Source organism: Lycium barbarum, chromosome 5 (assembly GCF_019175385.1).
Source record: "Lycium barbarum isolate Lr01 chromosome 5, ASM1917538v2, whole genome shotgun sequence".
Classification (NCBI taxonomy): domain Eukaryota; kingdom Viridiplantae; phylum Streptophyta; class Magnoliopsida; order Solanales; family Solanaceae; genus Lycium; species Lycium barbarum.
The window spans coordinates 82,805,046-82,820,461 of NC_083341.1; the positions used below are offsets into that span (position 1 = coordinate 82,805,046).

The 15,416-nt window shown below is 40.5% G+C and overlaps 1 pseudogene; it reads left to right on the plus strand.

Annotated features, from left to right (window-relative positions):
* Window positions 1-15,416, plus strand: part of LOC132639538 (uncharacterized) — a 66,300-nt pseudogene that overhangs the window by 22,922 nt on the left and 27,962 nt on the right.

A 15,416-nucleotide genomic window follows, 5' to 3' on the forward strand; every position in this document is an offset into this window, starting at 1 on the left:
TGGGCCATGAATATGGCCGGCCGCCCCTAGTTACTTGGGCCACAATTTTTTTGTTCCATTTCTTGGCCCGATTCATTAAACGTCCCGTTTTATAATTCCCGAACTAATTTCCAAAATTCCACATTTACCCTCGGCCTTCCCCGAGGTCTCGACATCAATGATTTCATAATCAACATGAGCATAGCAACTTGAATCAAAATATCTCCTCAACATACACAAGTCTTATTTATTTCTTGATTTCCCGTTATACGAAAATACGGGACATAACACTACTCCAGCGCCTGATTTTGCTCTAAGGCCTATGGATGGGCCAGTGTTGACCAGTGAGGAGCGAAAATTGTTTGAGGGGTTTACTAAAATGTCTCCTCCTTGGTTCTATGGTACTCCCGGGGAGGATGCGTATGAGTTTATTATTAGCTGCCATGAGATGCTTCATAAGTTGGGTGTAGTGGAGTCTCACGGGGTCGATTATGTTTCTTTCTAGTTAGTTGGGGATGCCAAGCAGTGGTGGAGATCGTACATGGAGTGTCGACTAGTTGGGTCGTCACCTTTGACCTGGACCCAGTTCTACCAGGTGTTCTTGGAGAAGTATGTCCCTCGTACTCTGAGAGACAATAGGAAGGATGAGTTTTCGATATTGGAGCAGCGGGGTCGGTCTATCGCGGAGTATGAGACCAGATTTCTCGCTTTGTCCCGTTACGCGACGATATTACTTTCCACAGAGGCTGAGAGAGTAAGGAGATTTGTGAAGGGGTTGGACTGTCCGCTTCGGCTAGCGACCTTACAGTTGGAGGCTTCTGGGGCCTCGTTTAAGTCAGTAGTAGAGCATGCCGGGAGGGTTGAGTCAGAGATGGGTCGGGCACATAGTGGGGGTGGCGACAAGAAAGCTCGTAGATTTGACAGTTTTAGAGGTCCTGTTAGAGGTGAGGGACACCATGACAGGGTCCGTCATCATCCCTACAGCTGCCCCATCCAGTCATCACTACAAGCTTTGGCAGGTGGTTCTTCAGGTTATAGCGGGCATAGTCCTGGGCAGACTTCCCGAGGTTCTCACTCTCAATCATCAGACCGCGGAGGGTATTCTGGTTCTTCTATGACAGTTCAACAACCTATGGCCAGAGGAGCATGTTTTGAGTGTGGAGAGATAGGGCATTACGCGAGAGAGTGTCCTAGATCCAGGCAGGGTTCCAGAGTTTCGACATCTAGGCCTCCAGCACTGCCAGCTAGAGGAGGAGGATATTCTAGTAGAGGGGGTTCGCAGTCGGGCAGGGGTGGCCATCAGCCTAGCAGAGGTGGTCATCAGTCTGGTAGAGGCAGCGCTTAGTCAGTGAGAGGAGGATCTCAGGCAGTCCGTGGTGGTCGTGGAGGCACACAGTTCGAGGGTGGACGTGCCCATTTTTATGCTTTTCCGGGTAGACCAGAGGCCGAGGTCTCTGATGCGGTTATTACAGGTATTATTTCGGTTTGTCAACGATCAGCTTCTGTCTTATTTGATCCGGGTTCTACTTTCTCTTATGTATCCACCTATTTCTCTACGGGTCTGGATATGCTTTGTGATATGCTTCATGTACCTATTCGTGTCTCTACTCCTGTCGGAGATTCTGTGATAGTAGATCGGGTCTATAGGTCTTGTGTGGTCACGTTTATGGGGTATGATACGTGGGTATACTTGGTTATTTTGAATATGGTGGACTTTGATATTATTTTGGGCATGGACTGGTTATCTCCTTATCATGCTATTTTAGACTGTCATGCCAAGACAGTCACGTTGGCCATGCCAGGTATTCCACGGTTAGAGTGGAAGGGTACTCCTAGTCCAGCACCTAAGAATATCATATCATTTCTTCAGGCGAGGAAGTTGGTGGATAAGGGATGTTTGGCATATTTAGCTCATATTCGGGATACTAGTGTGGATACTCCTTCCATAGAGTCAGTGCCAGTTGTTTGTGAGTTCTTAGAGGTTTTCCCTACAGATTTGCCTGGTATGCCGCCTGATCGAGATATTGACTTTTGCATTGACTTGGAGCCAGGCACCCGACCTATTTCTATTCCACCCTATCGGATGGCCCCAGCAGAGTTGAGAGAGTTGAAGGAGCAGTTGCAAGACTTGCTGAGCAAAGGATTTATTAGACCCAGTATTTCTCCTTGGGGTGCCCCCGTTCTGTTCGTGAAGAAGAAAGATGGTACTATGCGGATGTGTATCGATTACCGGTAATTGAACAAGGTTACAATCAGGAATAAGTATCCAATACCCCGCATTGATGACTTATTTGACCAGCTTCAGGGCGCATCGATTTTTTCTAAGATTGATTTGAGGTCAGGCTATCATCAATTGAAGATTCGAGCGGAGGATATTCCGAAGACCGCTTTTAGGACCCGTTATGGTCATTATGAGTTCTTGGTGATGTCTTTCGGGCTTACTAATGCCCCCGCAACGTTCATGGATTTGATGAATGGGATATTCAAGCCTTACTTAGATTCGTTCATGATCGTATTTATTGATGACATCTTGGTGTACTCTCGGAGTAAGGAAGATCATGAGAAGCATCTAAGGATCGTGCTTGGCCTGTTGAAGGAGACAAAATTGTATGCCAAGTTTTCCAAGTGTGAGTTCTGGCTCAGTTCCGTGGCATTTTTGGGACATGTTGTGTCTAAGGACGGGATTATGGTTGATCCCAAGAAGATCGAGGCGGTTAGAGATTGGGCCAGGCCTACTTCGGTGACTGAGATTCGGAGCTTCGTGGGACTTGCGAGTTATTATCGCCGATTTGTGAAGGGGTTTTCATCTATTGCTTCCCATTTGACTAGGTTGACTCAGAAGAATCTGCCTTTCCAGTGGTCCGATGAGTGTGAACAGAGCTTTCAGAAGCTCAAGGCTTTATTGACTTCAGCCCCGATTTTGGCTTTACCTGTGGAGGGAAAGGACTTTACTGTTTATTGTGATGCTTCTCGGATTGTCTTGGGTTGTGTGCTGATGCAAGAGGGTAGGGTGATCGCGTATGCTTCGAGACAGTTGAAGGTTCACGAGAAAAACTACCCCACTCATGACTTGGAGTTGGCTGCAGTAGTCTTCGCTTTGAAGATTTGGAGGCATTACTTGTATGGAGTTCATTGTGAGGTCTTCACAGATCATCGTAGCCTTAAGCATGTGTTTAGTCAAAGAGATTTGAACTCGAGGCAGCGTAGATGGATGGAGTTGCTCAAGGATTATGATATTACTATCCTTTATCATCCGGGAAAAGCTAATGTGGTAGCTGATGCGTTGAGCCGGAAGGCAGTGAGTATGGGCAGCTTGGCGTGTTTGATTATGGGAGAGCGTCCGTTAGCTATGGAGGTTCAATGTTTGTCTAATAGTATGGTGAGGCTCGATATTTCAGAACCTGGTAAGGTTCTAGCTTGTGTGGAGGCGAGGTCATCTCTTTTGGAGCAGATTAGGGCCCAACAGTTTGAGGATGTGAAATTGTGTAAGATTCGGGATAAAGTGCTAAGTGGAGAAGCCAAAGAGGCTATTCTTGATGATGAGGGTGTTCTGAGGATTAAGGGGCGCATTTGCGTTCCTAGAGTTGGTGATTTGATTCCGTTGATCTTGAAAGAGGCTCATAGTTCCAGATACTCCATTCATCCAGGAGCAACAAAGATGTATCGTGACTTGAGGCAACACTATTGGTGGGGTCGAATGAAGAGAGACATTGTGGAGTTTGTTGCTCAGTGTTCGAATTGCCAGCAGGTTAAGTATGAGCACCAGAGACCAGGTGGTGTGCTTCAGAGGATGCCTATTCCGGAATGGAAATGGGAAAGGATTGCTATGGATTTCGTGGTAGGTCTTCCGAAGACTTTTGACAAGTTTGATTCGATTTGGGTTATTATGGATAGGTTGACTAAATCTGCACACTTCATTCCGGTTCAGACTACTTATAACGCGGAGAAGTTGGCCTGGATCTACATTCGAGAGATAGTACGATTACATGGGGTTCCTATTTCCATCATTTCCGACAGAGGCACTCAGTTTACTTCCCATTTCTGGAGGACTTTGCAGAAGGAATTGGGAACTAAGTTAGATCTAAGCACCGCGTTCCACCCGCAGACAGATGGTCAGTCCGAGAGGACTATTCAGGTGCTGGAGGATATGTTGAGGGCTTGTGTTATTGATTTTGGTGGTCATTGGGACAAATTCTTACCCTTGGCAGAGTTCGCGTACAACAATAGCTACCATTCCAGTATTGATATGGCGCCATTCGAGGCTTTATATGGTAGAAGGTGTCGTTCTCCTATTGGGTGGTTTGATGCTTTTGAAGTTCGACCTTGGGGTACATATTTGCTAAGGGAGTCTTTGGACAAGGTGAAGCTTATTCAGGAAAAGCTTCTGGCAGCTCAGAGTAGGCAGAAGGAGTATGCTGACCGGAAGGTTCGTGATATGGAGTTCATGGTTGGTGAGCAGGTCCTATTGAAGGTTTCACCAATGAAGGGTGTGATGCGATTTGGGAAGAAGGGCAAGTTGAGCCCGAGGTTTATTGGCCCTTTTGAGATTCTTCGTCGTGTTGGCGAGGTGGCTTATGAGTTGGCTTTGCCACCAGGTTTGGCGGGTGTTCATCCGGTATTCCATGTTTCCATGCTGAAGAAGTACCATTCAGACGGGTCTTATATCATTCAGTGGGATTCGGTACTACTAGACCAGAATATATCCTTCGAGGAAGAGCCCGTAGCAATCTTGGATAGGCAAGTGACAAAGTTGAGGTCCAAGGATATTGCTTCAGTCAAGGTGCAGTGGAAGCACCGTCCGGTTGAGGAGGCCACTTGGGAGACCGAGGAAGATATGCGAAGTAGATATCCTCAGCTGTTCGACAGTTCAGGTACCTCTTTTTCTCCACCTTTACCGTTGTCGCTCGAGGACGAGCGATTGTTTGATTGGTATTTGATGTAACGACCCGTTTGGGCGTTTAGCACCTGTGAACTCGTTTTCGATAAAATACCTTTTTTGTAGTTTAAAAGGATATTCTTGACTTGTGGGGATAGGGGCACGGTGATATAATTGATGGGTAATTTTTGGGAATATATCTATTTAATGAGTATGAATAGTTTATTCATAGGAATATTATTTGCACCCATACAAGGAATAAGTTGGTAAATAAAGTATTTGACGGAATGATAAAAAAAAAAAAATTATAAGTACAAAATGTGGTAAAGTGAGTAAGTTATTAAGTTTATGTAATAAGACCAATAGTTTTTATTTTATTTTATATATAGTGGATCTTCGAGTAATTTCAGAATTTTAGAGTTTTCTATTTTATGGTTTCATATAACTACGTGTGCCTTGATAATATTTATAGATGTAGTACTTGAATGCATGTAGATAATTTATGTAGAAGCATAAATTAAACGCATCCTACACTAGCAGTAATTTTACATTGGGTACACTCCACTTTACCTAATAATTAAGTGTGGACTTTTAGGTTAGACTAGGTGATTGTTTAGTGGGTCCCAAGAAATGCCCATTTTCAAGGAAGAGAACATAGCACGTACATGGATTAGAAAGGCATTATTGTTTCATTCACCCAAACCAAACACAAACCCTAAGCATCTAAGTGACGGCAATAACTGAAGCGTTATTTCCCCCGTGAATCAAACCTTGCAGTGGCAGGTATTCTCTTTTACAATTGCTCCTTTCACTTAAATAAATTAATGAATATTCACAAATGATGAATACCACTACTTGAGTTGTGAGACAGAGATATGGCCACTATTAATTTGACTTTGCGGGAGTGAATTGACAAATAGAAAGGGGTCTCCTTTATTACGAAAACAAATTTCTGTTTAGCCAAAAGATCAATTAGGTCCCTTTTCATTTTTAGATAAATAAAATACATTGGAAATTGTGTTTGGCTGGGGTAGTGTTGCTCAGGAACTGCATATAACGTGCAAAGTGTGATTAATAAACTTAAGGAGTAATAATGGGCATATGATGATCTAATCATTGAGCACTACTACTAAATGATGCAAGTCATATTGTGTGATTTTTCATTATTGTAACAGACCAATGTTATCTCATATTTCACTCCTTACTCTACTGCCAAGATACGTTAGTTTCCTTTTCTTTTTTTTGTATATCCGAATATCCCTAAGTTAAATTTATCTACAATAGAATAGATAAGTTTGCATTAAAGATTGAAATTGACGAATTGCATAAAAATATATAATCCTTAGGTTATGGGTGATATGATTTTTCAATAAAATTTCAGTTCTGCCCTTGTGCGTCCGTGGTCACTTTTTAAGGTCGTTTTTAGGTTTCGTATACAAGTATATCAATATGGGTGTCCTTAGATTTGTATTCTAACGTAGATCGCATATTTGATAGATCTCGATCGTTCAGAGGATCTACGCAAAGAGAAGGCTTTGGTTTGATTGTTCGTGGCACTTGTTCGGCATTGAGGTAGGTTACGGTCTACTTTAGTTAGACTCTGATTAGAGAATCGTATGTAGTTGTAGAAAGTGACGGGGATAGCATGATAGGCCTTCGGGCAGGAAGTGGAGGTGAACTCCAATTAGGCTGGTTTTGTCAGCATTTATGTGGGCTTGTCGCCAAATGTGTTATTTATGTGATTATCACTGGTTTGTATCTCCGTCACATACTAGTTCACTCATCACACGAAAAATAATGGTAATATTGATAATTGAACAGTGGACAGTAATACGACTTGTACTTGTTGATTTATATTGTGATATTGTTGGGACTGATATCGTGCATGGCATGCCTTCCATATTATTGTTGTGATGATTGGTGAGGTGAGTGATTGAGAGACTCCGAGGTCTTTGCCGGAGATGAAGAGTGACAGAGAGACTCCGAGGTCTTTGCCGGAGATTGAGAGTGATTAATAGCCTCCGAGGTTTCTACCGGAGAGCACGAGTGGTACATGGACTTCGCGGGTCCCCCATGGGTCATGGCTTTGAGGCACTGCCCTTAGCATGTGTGTACGAGAGTGGAGTGAGAGAGGTGACTACTGGATTGCATTGCATTCATCCACTCATATATTTGACTGATCATTTGGTGAATTATATCTGTCTTGGTTGATTTCATGATTCCTTTACACTTTACTTGTATATGATACGTAACCATACCTGTTTGCTCTATATGCTACTTGTTGTTTCAACTTCTTCATGCGTTATCTAATCATTGTCGGCCTATGATGCTTACCGGTACAAGTGTTGCACTGATACTACTCTTGCTGCACTTTTGTTGAGTGCAGAGTACGATCCAGGTTCCAGTTCTACACCCTGTGGCTGATACGCGAGGGTGACATCTTTCAGTCATTCAGGGTGAGCTACTTGGTCATCCGTGGCCCCTGAAGGACCTCCTCTATTTATTTCTGTTTTTGTATTCGACAGACAATATGTAGCCTTTGGGTATTTTCAGACTTCTATTCCATACTATATTAGCGCTCTTGTACCCTTTGACCAGATTTTGGGGTTGTCGTGACATTTCTAGTTTGATAAGTATTTAAGACTTGATAACTTATTCTCTTTTAATTTTCCGCTTATTTAACTAGTTTTTAGTAATGTGGTTCGCCTACTTGGAGGGATAGTGTAGGTGCCACCGCGACTCGCGAATTGGGTCGTGACACATTCATATCAAACTGCCAAGAGGGCCAAACAACCAAGAGGGTAAAATTACAAAGAGGCCTATATTTCCAAGATGTCAACGGAGGGCTATGACGGGCACCCGGATCTAACTTACCGAGCACCACAAGACATACATACATTACACAGTCATACCTGAGTTTGTGCCATCCGGGCCGTCACGAGACAACCTGCTAACTAATAGATATCATAAGATAAGAGGGACACAAGCCCAAAAGATATATACATACATATGTGATCGTGCTGAACCAAAATATACAAACGACAAGGCTATCAAAGATAATGATACAACAATATATAGACCGAGAAGCCCATAGAACATCTAACTGTGCATATTTGTCTATGAACCTCTACTAGAGTACAAGACATAATAAGGACGGGACAGGACCCCGCCATACCCAAATGTGCACAAAATTATCATACCAAGCTAGACTGCAACTCTGGAACATGTGGAGTGCTCCAGTACAAGCGCTGAGAAGGCAGCCTAAGGGTCTGAACCATCTCCCTGTCTACCTGCAGGCATGAATTCAACGTCCAAAAATAAAAGCATGTTAGTACGAAGAATGTACCGAGTATTTAAGGCATGAAGAACAACATATAAAGACATAAAGGTAACATGAGGTAGAAGAGAAACAACCTATACATCTAAATGCCTCTGAAGCTGGATGACATGCATGCATTCTTTTAAAAAAAACATTCTTTATACATATATATTAGACACACTGTGGGGCTACATCATCATCATTAAGCCACTGTTGGAGCCATCATCATCATACCGTACACAACTGTAGCGGTGTGCACACTATGTGTCATACCCTGCTGACTATAGCGCGGCGTGGTGTCATAAAATAGATACATATACATATAAAGCATGTATGAGAGCACAAACAAGCATTAACACATGAAAGACGAGGTGGACTAACTCTAAATCTGAAGGCAAATCTAACTCATATGCTACTTGGCCTACCTTGCGCGCAATCTTGTAAGGCCCAATATACCGGGGACTAAGCTTGCCCTTCTTCCTAAATCTCATTACACATTTCATCGGTGACACTTTGAAGAATACCCAATCGTTAACTTGGAATTCTAAGCGTCGTCGACGATTGTCTACAAAGGATTTTTGATGACTTTGGGCTGTTAATAATCAATCTTGAATAAGCTTGATCTTCTCCACCGCTTGCTGGATTAAGTCTGGGCCTACTAGCTTTGTCTCCCCTAATTCAAACCATCCAATTGACGATCTACATTTCCTCCCATATAGAGCTTCATATGGGGCTATTTGAATGCTGGAGTGATAACTATTATTATATGCTAATTCAATTAGCGGCAAATGATCAGCCCAATTACCTCCAAAATCTAGCATACATGCCCTTACAATATCTTCAAGGGTCTGGATAGTGCGCTCAGCCTGTCTAATAGTCTATGGATCAAATACTGTGCTAATTCTTACCTGTGTTCCCAAACCTTCTTGGAAGGACCTCCAAAAATTAGCTGTAAATTGTGCTCCTCTATCAGTGATTATGGATACTGGAACACCATGAAATCTGTTACACCTCGCACTTTCAGAGCATGAGCATGCCATGTATTTCACCATATTAATAGAGTATCGGAGACGTCCCATGATGTTTTGGAAGGTACAATCCATGGGAAGTACGTAACAATGAAGTAAAGGATGAATTACAATCTCGTAAGTCGTAAAAGGGAAGGAAGACCATGGAACCAATGGACAAGATATTGGCAGAGTATCTGGTAATACGTCGATAGCAAAGTCAATCTCCCACTCTGGTGGAAGACCTAGAAGCTCATCTTTAAATACATCTGGAAACACATTAACTACTTGAAAAGACTGAAGAGTCAGTGGCTTTGCTTTTGCATCCTGAAATCGGACTTTATGGTAAATACAACCTTTGACAATCATCTTCCTTGCCTTGAGATAGAAAATAAACCTACATTTCGGCGATGCTGCAGTACCCTTCCACTCTAGAACTGGATCCCTTGGAAACTGAAATCGAACCACCTTCATTCTACAATCAACATTAGCATAACAAGAGGCCAACCAATCCATACCCATAATGACATCGAAGTCCATCATATCTAAATCAATCAAATCTGCCACAGTATGATAATTACACCCTATAATTACACAATTTCTCTATACTCGTCTAGCTAGACACCTGGGAAGTCTCATTTTTTTCAATACACACATTAGAAATATAGAGCAAAAATACCTAACTTAACTAGGGATTTAGCACTTCTGCTGAAACCTTTACTTAGTTGGGTTTTAAGTCTAGAATTTTATTTCTTTCGTTGTGGCTGAGTCTCGGGTGAGGAGCAAAAGGTTCAATTCCATTCTCGACAAAGGTTGCACGAAGAAAAGGTAAATTTTCTTCCTTCTAGTCATTTTTCTTAAATTTTTGCCTGTATTTAGCATATTCGTGTGTTTAGCTTAATTATGTGTTATTAGGTTAGTCTTTAACATGTTTGTATGCTTGTTTAGTTTAACTGATGTTTAATTAAGTGTGTGTTAGGCCATTAGTAATGATAGATGCCTGTTTAGTTTTAGTCCACTTAGAATAGTCTATGTTTCATGTGTAATTAGCATACAAAGTTGTTAATCGGGACATCGGAATTCATTAGGCCCCTTATGGAGTGTCCTACTATACCACGCTCTTTTAGCCCTAATCTTTCTCCACGACTATATTCTTAATATCATTGAAATTCTCCTTGTTCTGGGTTTCCAATTCCGATTTATATCTATACTATACCATTAAAACTTGATATTTTACACCATCCATTCCCACGACTCGTCCTTTCATTAGCTTAGCTCATTTTGTCCCATAATTCTTCTTAACTACTTGTTTGCATCACAGCTATGCATCATAGTCCTTCAAGTGTTCTGCTGGTTCTTGTTCTTATCGTGAAATCCTCACAAAGTACACCCTTTCCTTTCTTCTTTCATCGAGTCTTCATCTTCCTTTATGATACTACAACTTGTGCACACATATATAGATATATATCTCGATTTTTTTTCGGTTTTCTTCATGATCACATTTTTGCATCTTTCACACAACCATTGTCTTATAATTTAAATTTGTTTTCCTTTGGGCAAGTCTACTGACTCATTAACCTTCTCCTTGTTGTCGGCGGCCACATAGTTCCCTTTAACCATTTCATTACACCTCCTCCTCTGTTTAGTCCTTATAGTTTCTTTTGTTTTCTTTTACTCGTAAAACGCCTGTTTCTATTAATGATCCTTTACACTTAGGTTAGGAAACTTTGGAGTATTTCGTTTCGAGTGCGAATCCCTTTTGACTATGAAAATCTCTTCTTAAGGTACTTTCTTGATACATTTTCGTTGTCCCCGAATGAATAGAATAACGGGAATAATGAGCCTCTCCCATAATCTGATGATGTAATCCTGCAACATCAGGAACACATAGTCTGCTTAGATATCTGAGAACTCCATCTGCAGAAATCTCAAATGGTGACTTCTTTGTTAGACCCCGTAGTTCTGTACATTGAAATTCATAAGTGTCGCTCGCCCCAAGTGTTGATTTTGGAGTTACTTTCAAGGGCATGTATGGTTGCATGCGTTTAATTTATGATCATGAAGATTTAGTTCAAGTAATAAGCCACGAGAGGATTGGAAGCAGGTAAATTTCGAAAACTAGGGTTGATGGTCCGACTTGGAGGAAGGATATATTTTGGAACGTGACAAGTTTTGAGACAAAACAAAGCTAGAGTGAAGTTCAGTTTCCAACGCAACAAACCGCTCCTCAATAGGACATTGGGGTAAGGAGATATGGACGTTACAAGTTGGGATGGCAGGCCAGGAAAATAGCCTGCGGGAACGTGCCAGGGAGTGGCGCGAATGCGCAGCAGGTCCAGGGCCAACTCAACGCGAACCCGCCACCACGGGGAGCGAACGCGCAGAGCAAATTTTAGGCTCAGGTCAGGGATAAAGATTAGACGATCTGAGTATAAGAATAACATATAGATGACATTTGGAAACCGTATGGTGTAAATCAGTCAATACGTTATTTGATGAATAGCCCTCGTAACCGTAAGTTAAGGTGAGGTCCAAATGTCGGGGTTTTATAAAGGACATATGAAAAGTGGTATGAATTGTACATGGGAAGTTGAGGAAGTCTTAAGAATGACCCTTAAGCCAAACATGTGCGTAAGCCCTCTAAAAGGATGATTTAAGGATACGTTTTCGGATGATCTGACTTGGAGGGGCCAAAACGCTATTATAAGTTTGGAATTTGGAAACACACCAAACATGAATGTTGTAGATAATTGAAAGAGATTTCTAACCATAGGTCGTGGGCCCCCATAATATATCGAGATCAAGAGTTATGACCTTTTTACTGAACGAACGTGCAGGCAGAAAAAATAAGCCTGCGCGAACGCGTCCAAAGGTGGCGCGAATGCGCAGAGCAAAATTTAGGTCGGTCCAAGCAGTCTATGGAACCTTATTTAAGGGGGTCTACCCTCTTTTAATTCATCAAAACGCACCAAACACTCCCCCAAACTTCTGGAAAATTCTCCCCACTCCCATACACCAAAATTTTACCGCGAATTAAGTAAAATCTCTGGATTTAGGCCCGAACAGCGTATAGTTGTGATTACAAAATCGTATAGCGACGTGGTTGGTTCAATTCAAGGTGGGAAAAAATGAAGATACAACAATATTATTGGGAGGGAGGTAAGAATCTCCTATTATTAATGTTAATTTTTGGTTATTTACGGAGATAGAACTGTCAAATAGCCGTATAGTGGTTTTGTTGGTGGAAATATGGAATAAACCCCATATGAGATGTTTATGGAGTATTTTGGTCTTGAGAATATTATGATTAGTGTTGGTATTGTTGTTGTTGGTTGTTGAATTATGAATTCGGGTTAGGCATATAAACAAGAGAGATGTTGCCCGAATTTCGGCAAATTTTAAGGAGGTTCAATTTGAAGGTTTAGGACAAGTGTATGATGGTGATCCTAACAATAGTATGAATAGTTTTATATGTATATTTCAAGACAGGAGGTAGGTTGAAAAGTCGAGAAGCAAGCTTCCAGGTATGTTATTAACATTTAAGATTATACACCAAACAGACCAACATACGCTTTGTATACGATACGTTATACACTTCATTCTTCCAAATTTAGAAGGCATATCAACGACAACACAACAACAACACGAACAACAACATATGAACATAAACCACACTTTTAATCTTTCAACTCAACAATTCCATATAACAACCACAACTCCTAATATCAACGAATTCATGCAATTTCTTACTTCCAATTTCATCTAATACAATTTTAATCTTTCCATTACAATGCCATTAATCCAATTATACCAGAAAACCAGAAAATCTTACCTTAATTTAATCGGAGCAAATTCTATACCCATTTGCACAAATTGCACTATTTCTTCTTCCTCAATTCAATACCCAATGTTGCTACCACCTCCTTGGACTTGCAAATCTCCTTAAAACTTAATCAAAGCAAGAAAACATTTTATTTTAACAACCATGGCTGGCCGAGAGCTTGGCAGCCAAGGCAATGCTTCTTTTTCTTTTTCTTAAGCTTTCAATTTGTAGAATGAAAATGATAACCTAAGTTGATCATTAACCTAAGCTTATATATGGTGTCCCTCCCTTGGACACTTGCCCCCCGCCCCCCCTTAATGACTCATCAATTTGTTTTGTTTTATTTTGTATTTTTTTAAAATTAAAGAATCGGGTGGGGCCCACCTTAATTATAATTAGCTAACTTAATTAATCTTAATTAATCACTAATATCAACTTAATAATCTAATCATAGTTATTTAATCTGTAATCTCCATTAATATTTCTATACTAGTTGAAATTTATAACAAATCGTGCACTAATTAAAATTGAGGATTAAAAGCACTTTATTTCACATCCCAAAATAGTCTCGTCCTTAACTTATGTCGATTAGCTTACGAATAATTCGACGTACAAAATACGGGGTATAACAGTGGGTCTATGGTAGTTGTCATGGATGGATTAAAATGGACATTTTGGATAGAATTAGCATAAAATTTTGAGTTAGATTATGGCGGATGATGTTAGGTTGTTGTTGATATCGTTGTTGGCATTGGGTTTTGTTAAATTCGAAGATAAAATCGTGAATTATGGCATTTTGGAAAAACTAACAGAATTAATCCCGTGGCGGAAATTATTGGTAAAATTCCATGGAAATTGATATGGGTTAATATGGGTATTGTTGTATTGTTGTTGTTGGTGCTATTGTCGACACTTGGGATGTCACAAAAACAGAGAAAATGTTGCATGATTTTTCGTAACTCCGAACTAGTTGGGATCTAACACTTAAGATTTTGCATGCAAGCAAAACAAGAGTTAACCCATGTTACACCTCGGAAAAATTTCATGTCGTCATGTGATAGATAGAATAATGCAGGGTGAGACGAATATGATGTTTCTATAAGTAAGAAAGGTTATTTAACGATCCTAGTTAAGATTGCAAAGATGTTGGAAGTAAGAGGATAAAGTTCCTTAAGAAGGGCAAAGTATATGTGGTGTTTTGGAAAAGCTCCGTAAAGTACCGAGCTAATGTTGACTTAATGATGTCTTAAAGAAGAGTGGTAACTATCCTTAGACTGGTAATGAAGTGTTACACAAGTGTCAAGAAGGTTCCATAAGGATTGGAGATCGAACAAAACGACGGAAACCATTTCAGGGAAGTGGGGTTATACGACCACTTATACGGTCTGTATAACTTTATATGGTCAGTATAAGGGGTCCGTATAACCCCCAGCAGGAAGATGATTTCCTTGATGGTGAACCACAACCACTTATACGGACCGTACAATGTTATACAGACCGTATAAGTGTCCGTATAACACCCGACGGGCTGAGTTATTCTCAAGTGTATAAATGTGATCCAACTTCTCTCCATTTTATTTTAACACTTCTCCACTTCTCTCCAAGTCTCTAGAACATTCCATACATTTCATATACAAGAATCCAAAGGAGATCCAAGGCTCATATCATTAATCTAAGGGAATCAAGTATAAGGAAGCTCTTAGGGGTTACTAGAGTCAAGAAGACTTTATGGATTGAAGCTAGGGTTTTTCTTCAAGTGAATTATTTCCATCCAAGGGTTATTCCTACTCAATCAAAGGTATGTTTGATGATCATTTTATGTTATTTAGACTACGGAGAGGTTGATAGACTTGGGTAGAAGAAGAAAGTAGAAAATGAAGTCTAAATGTAGCTTTTATGATGTTTATCAGTAGTAATCTATATGTATTCATGATTTGTAGTATGATATGAATATAACCATGTTATGGAAGGTAATAATGGTGATGAAGAAGCATTACATGAAAATGTGCTAATATGGGTATGAAGTCGCTAGTATGAGGTTAACATGGTGGTGAATATTGGAGGCTTAGTGTAATGTCATTACTTGAATTGGATATTATGAGTGTATTATGGATGTTATTGTGGTTGTTGGGAGTTGTTTTGTGATATGGTGGAAGCTGACGAAATAAGGGAAATGTTGCCCAATTTTCATTAGACTATGAATTATTCTAGTTCGAATTTAAGAGTATCATTAAGGATTAAGGATGGTATAAATCCTTCTAAATGTAGACTATTCGAGTTTCAACGATGAACGTTAGATAGTTGAGAAGACAAAGAGGTATGTAACGCTAACCCTTCTTTCAATAAGGCATGGTTCCTTGGCTATATATATGCTATATATATATATATATCCTTTTATGAGTTCCATTATGT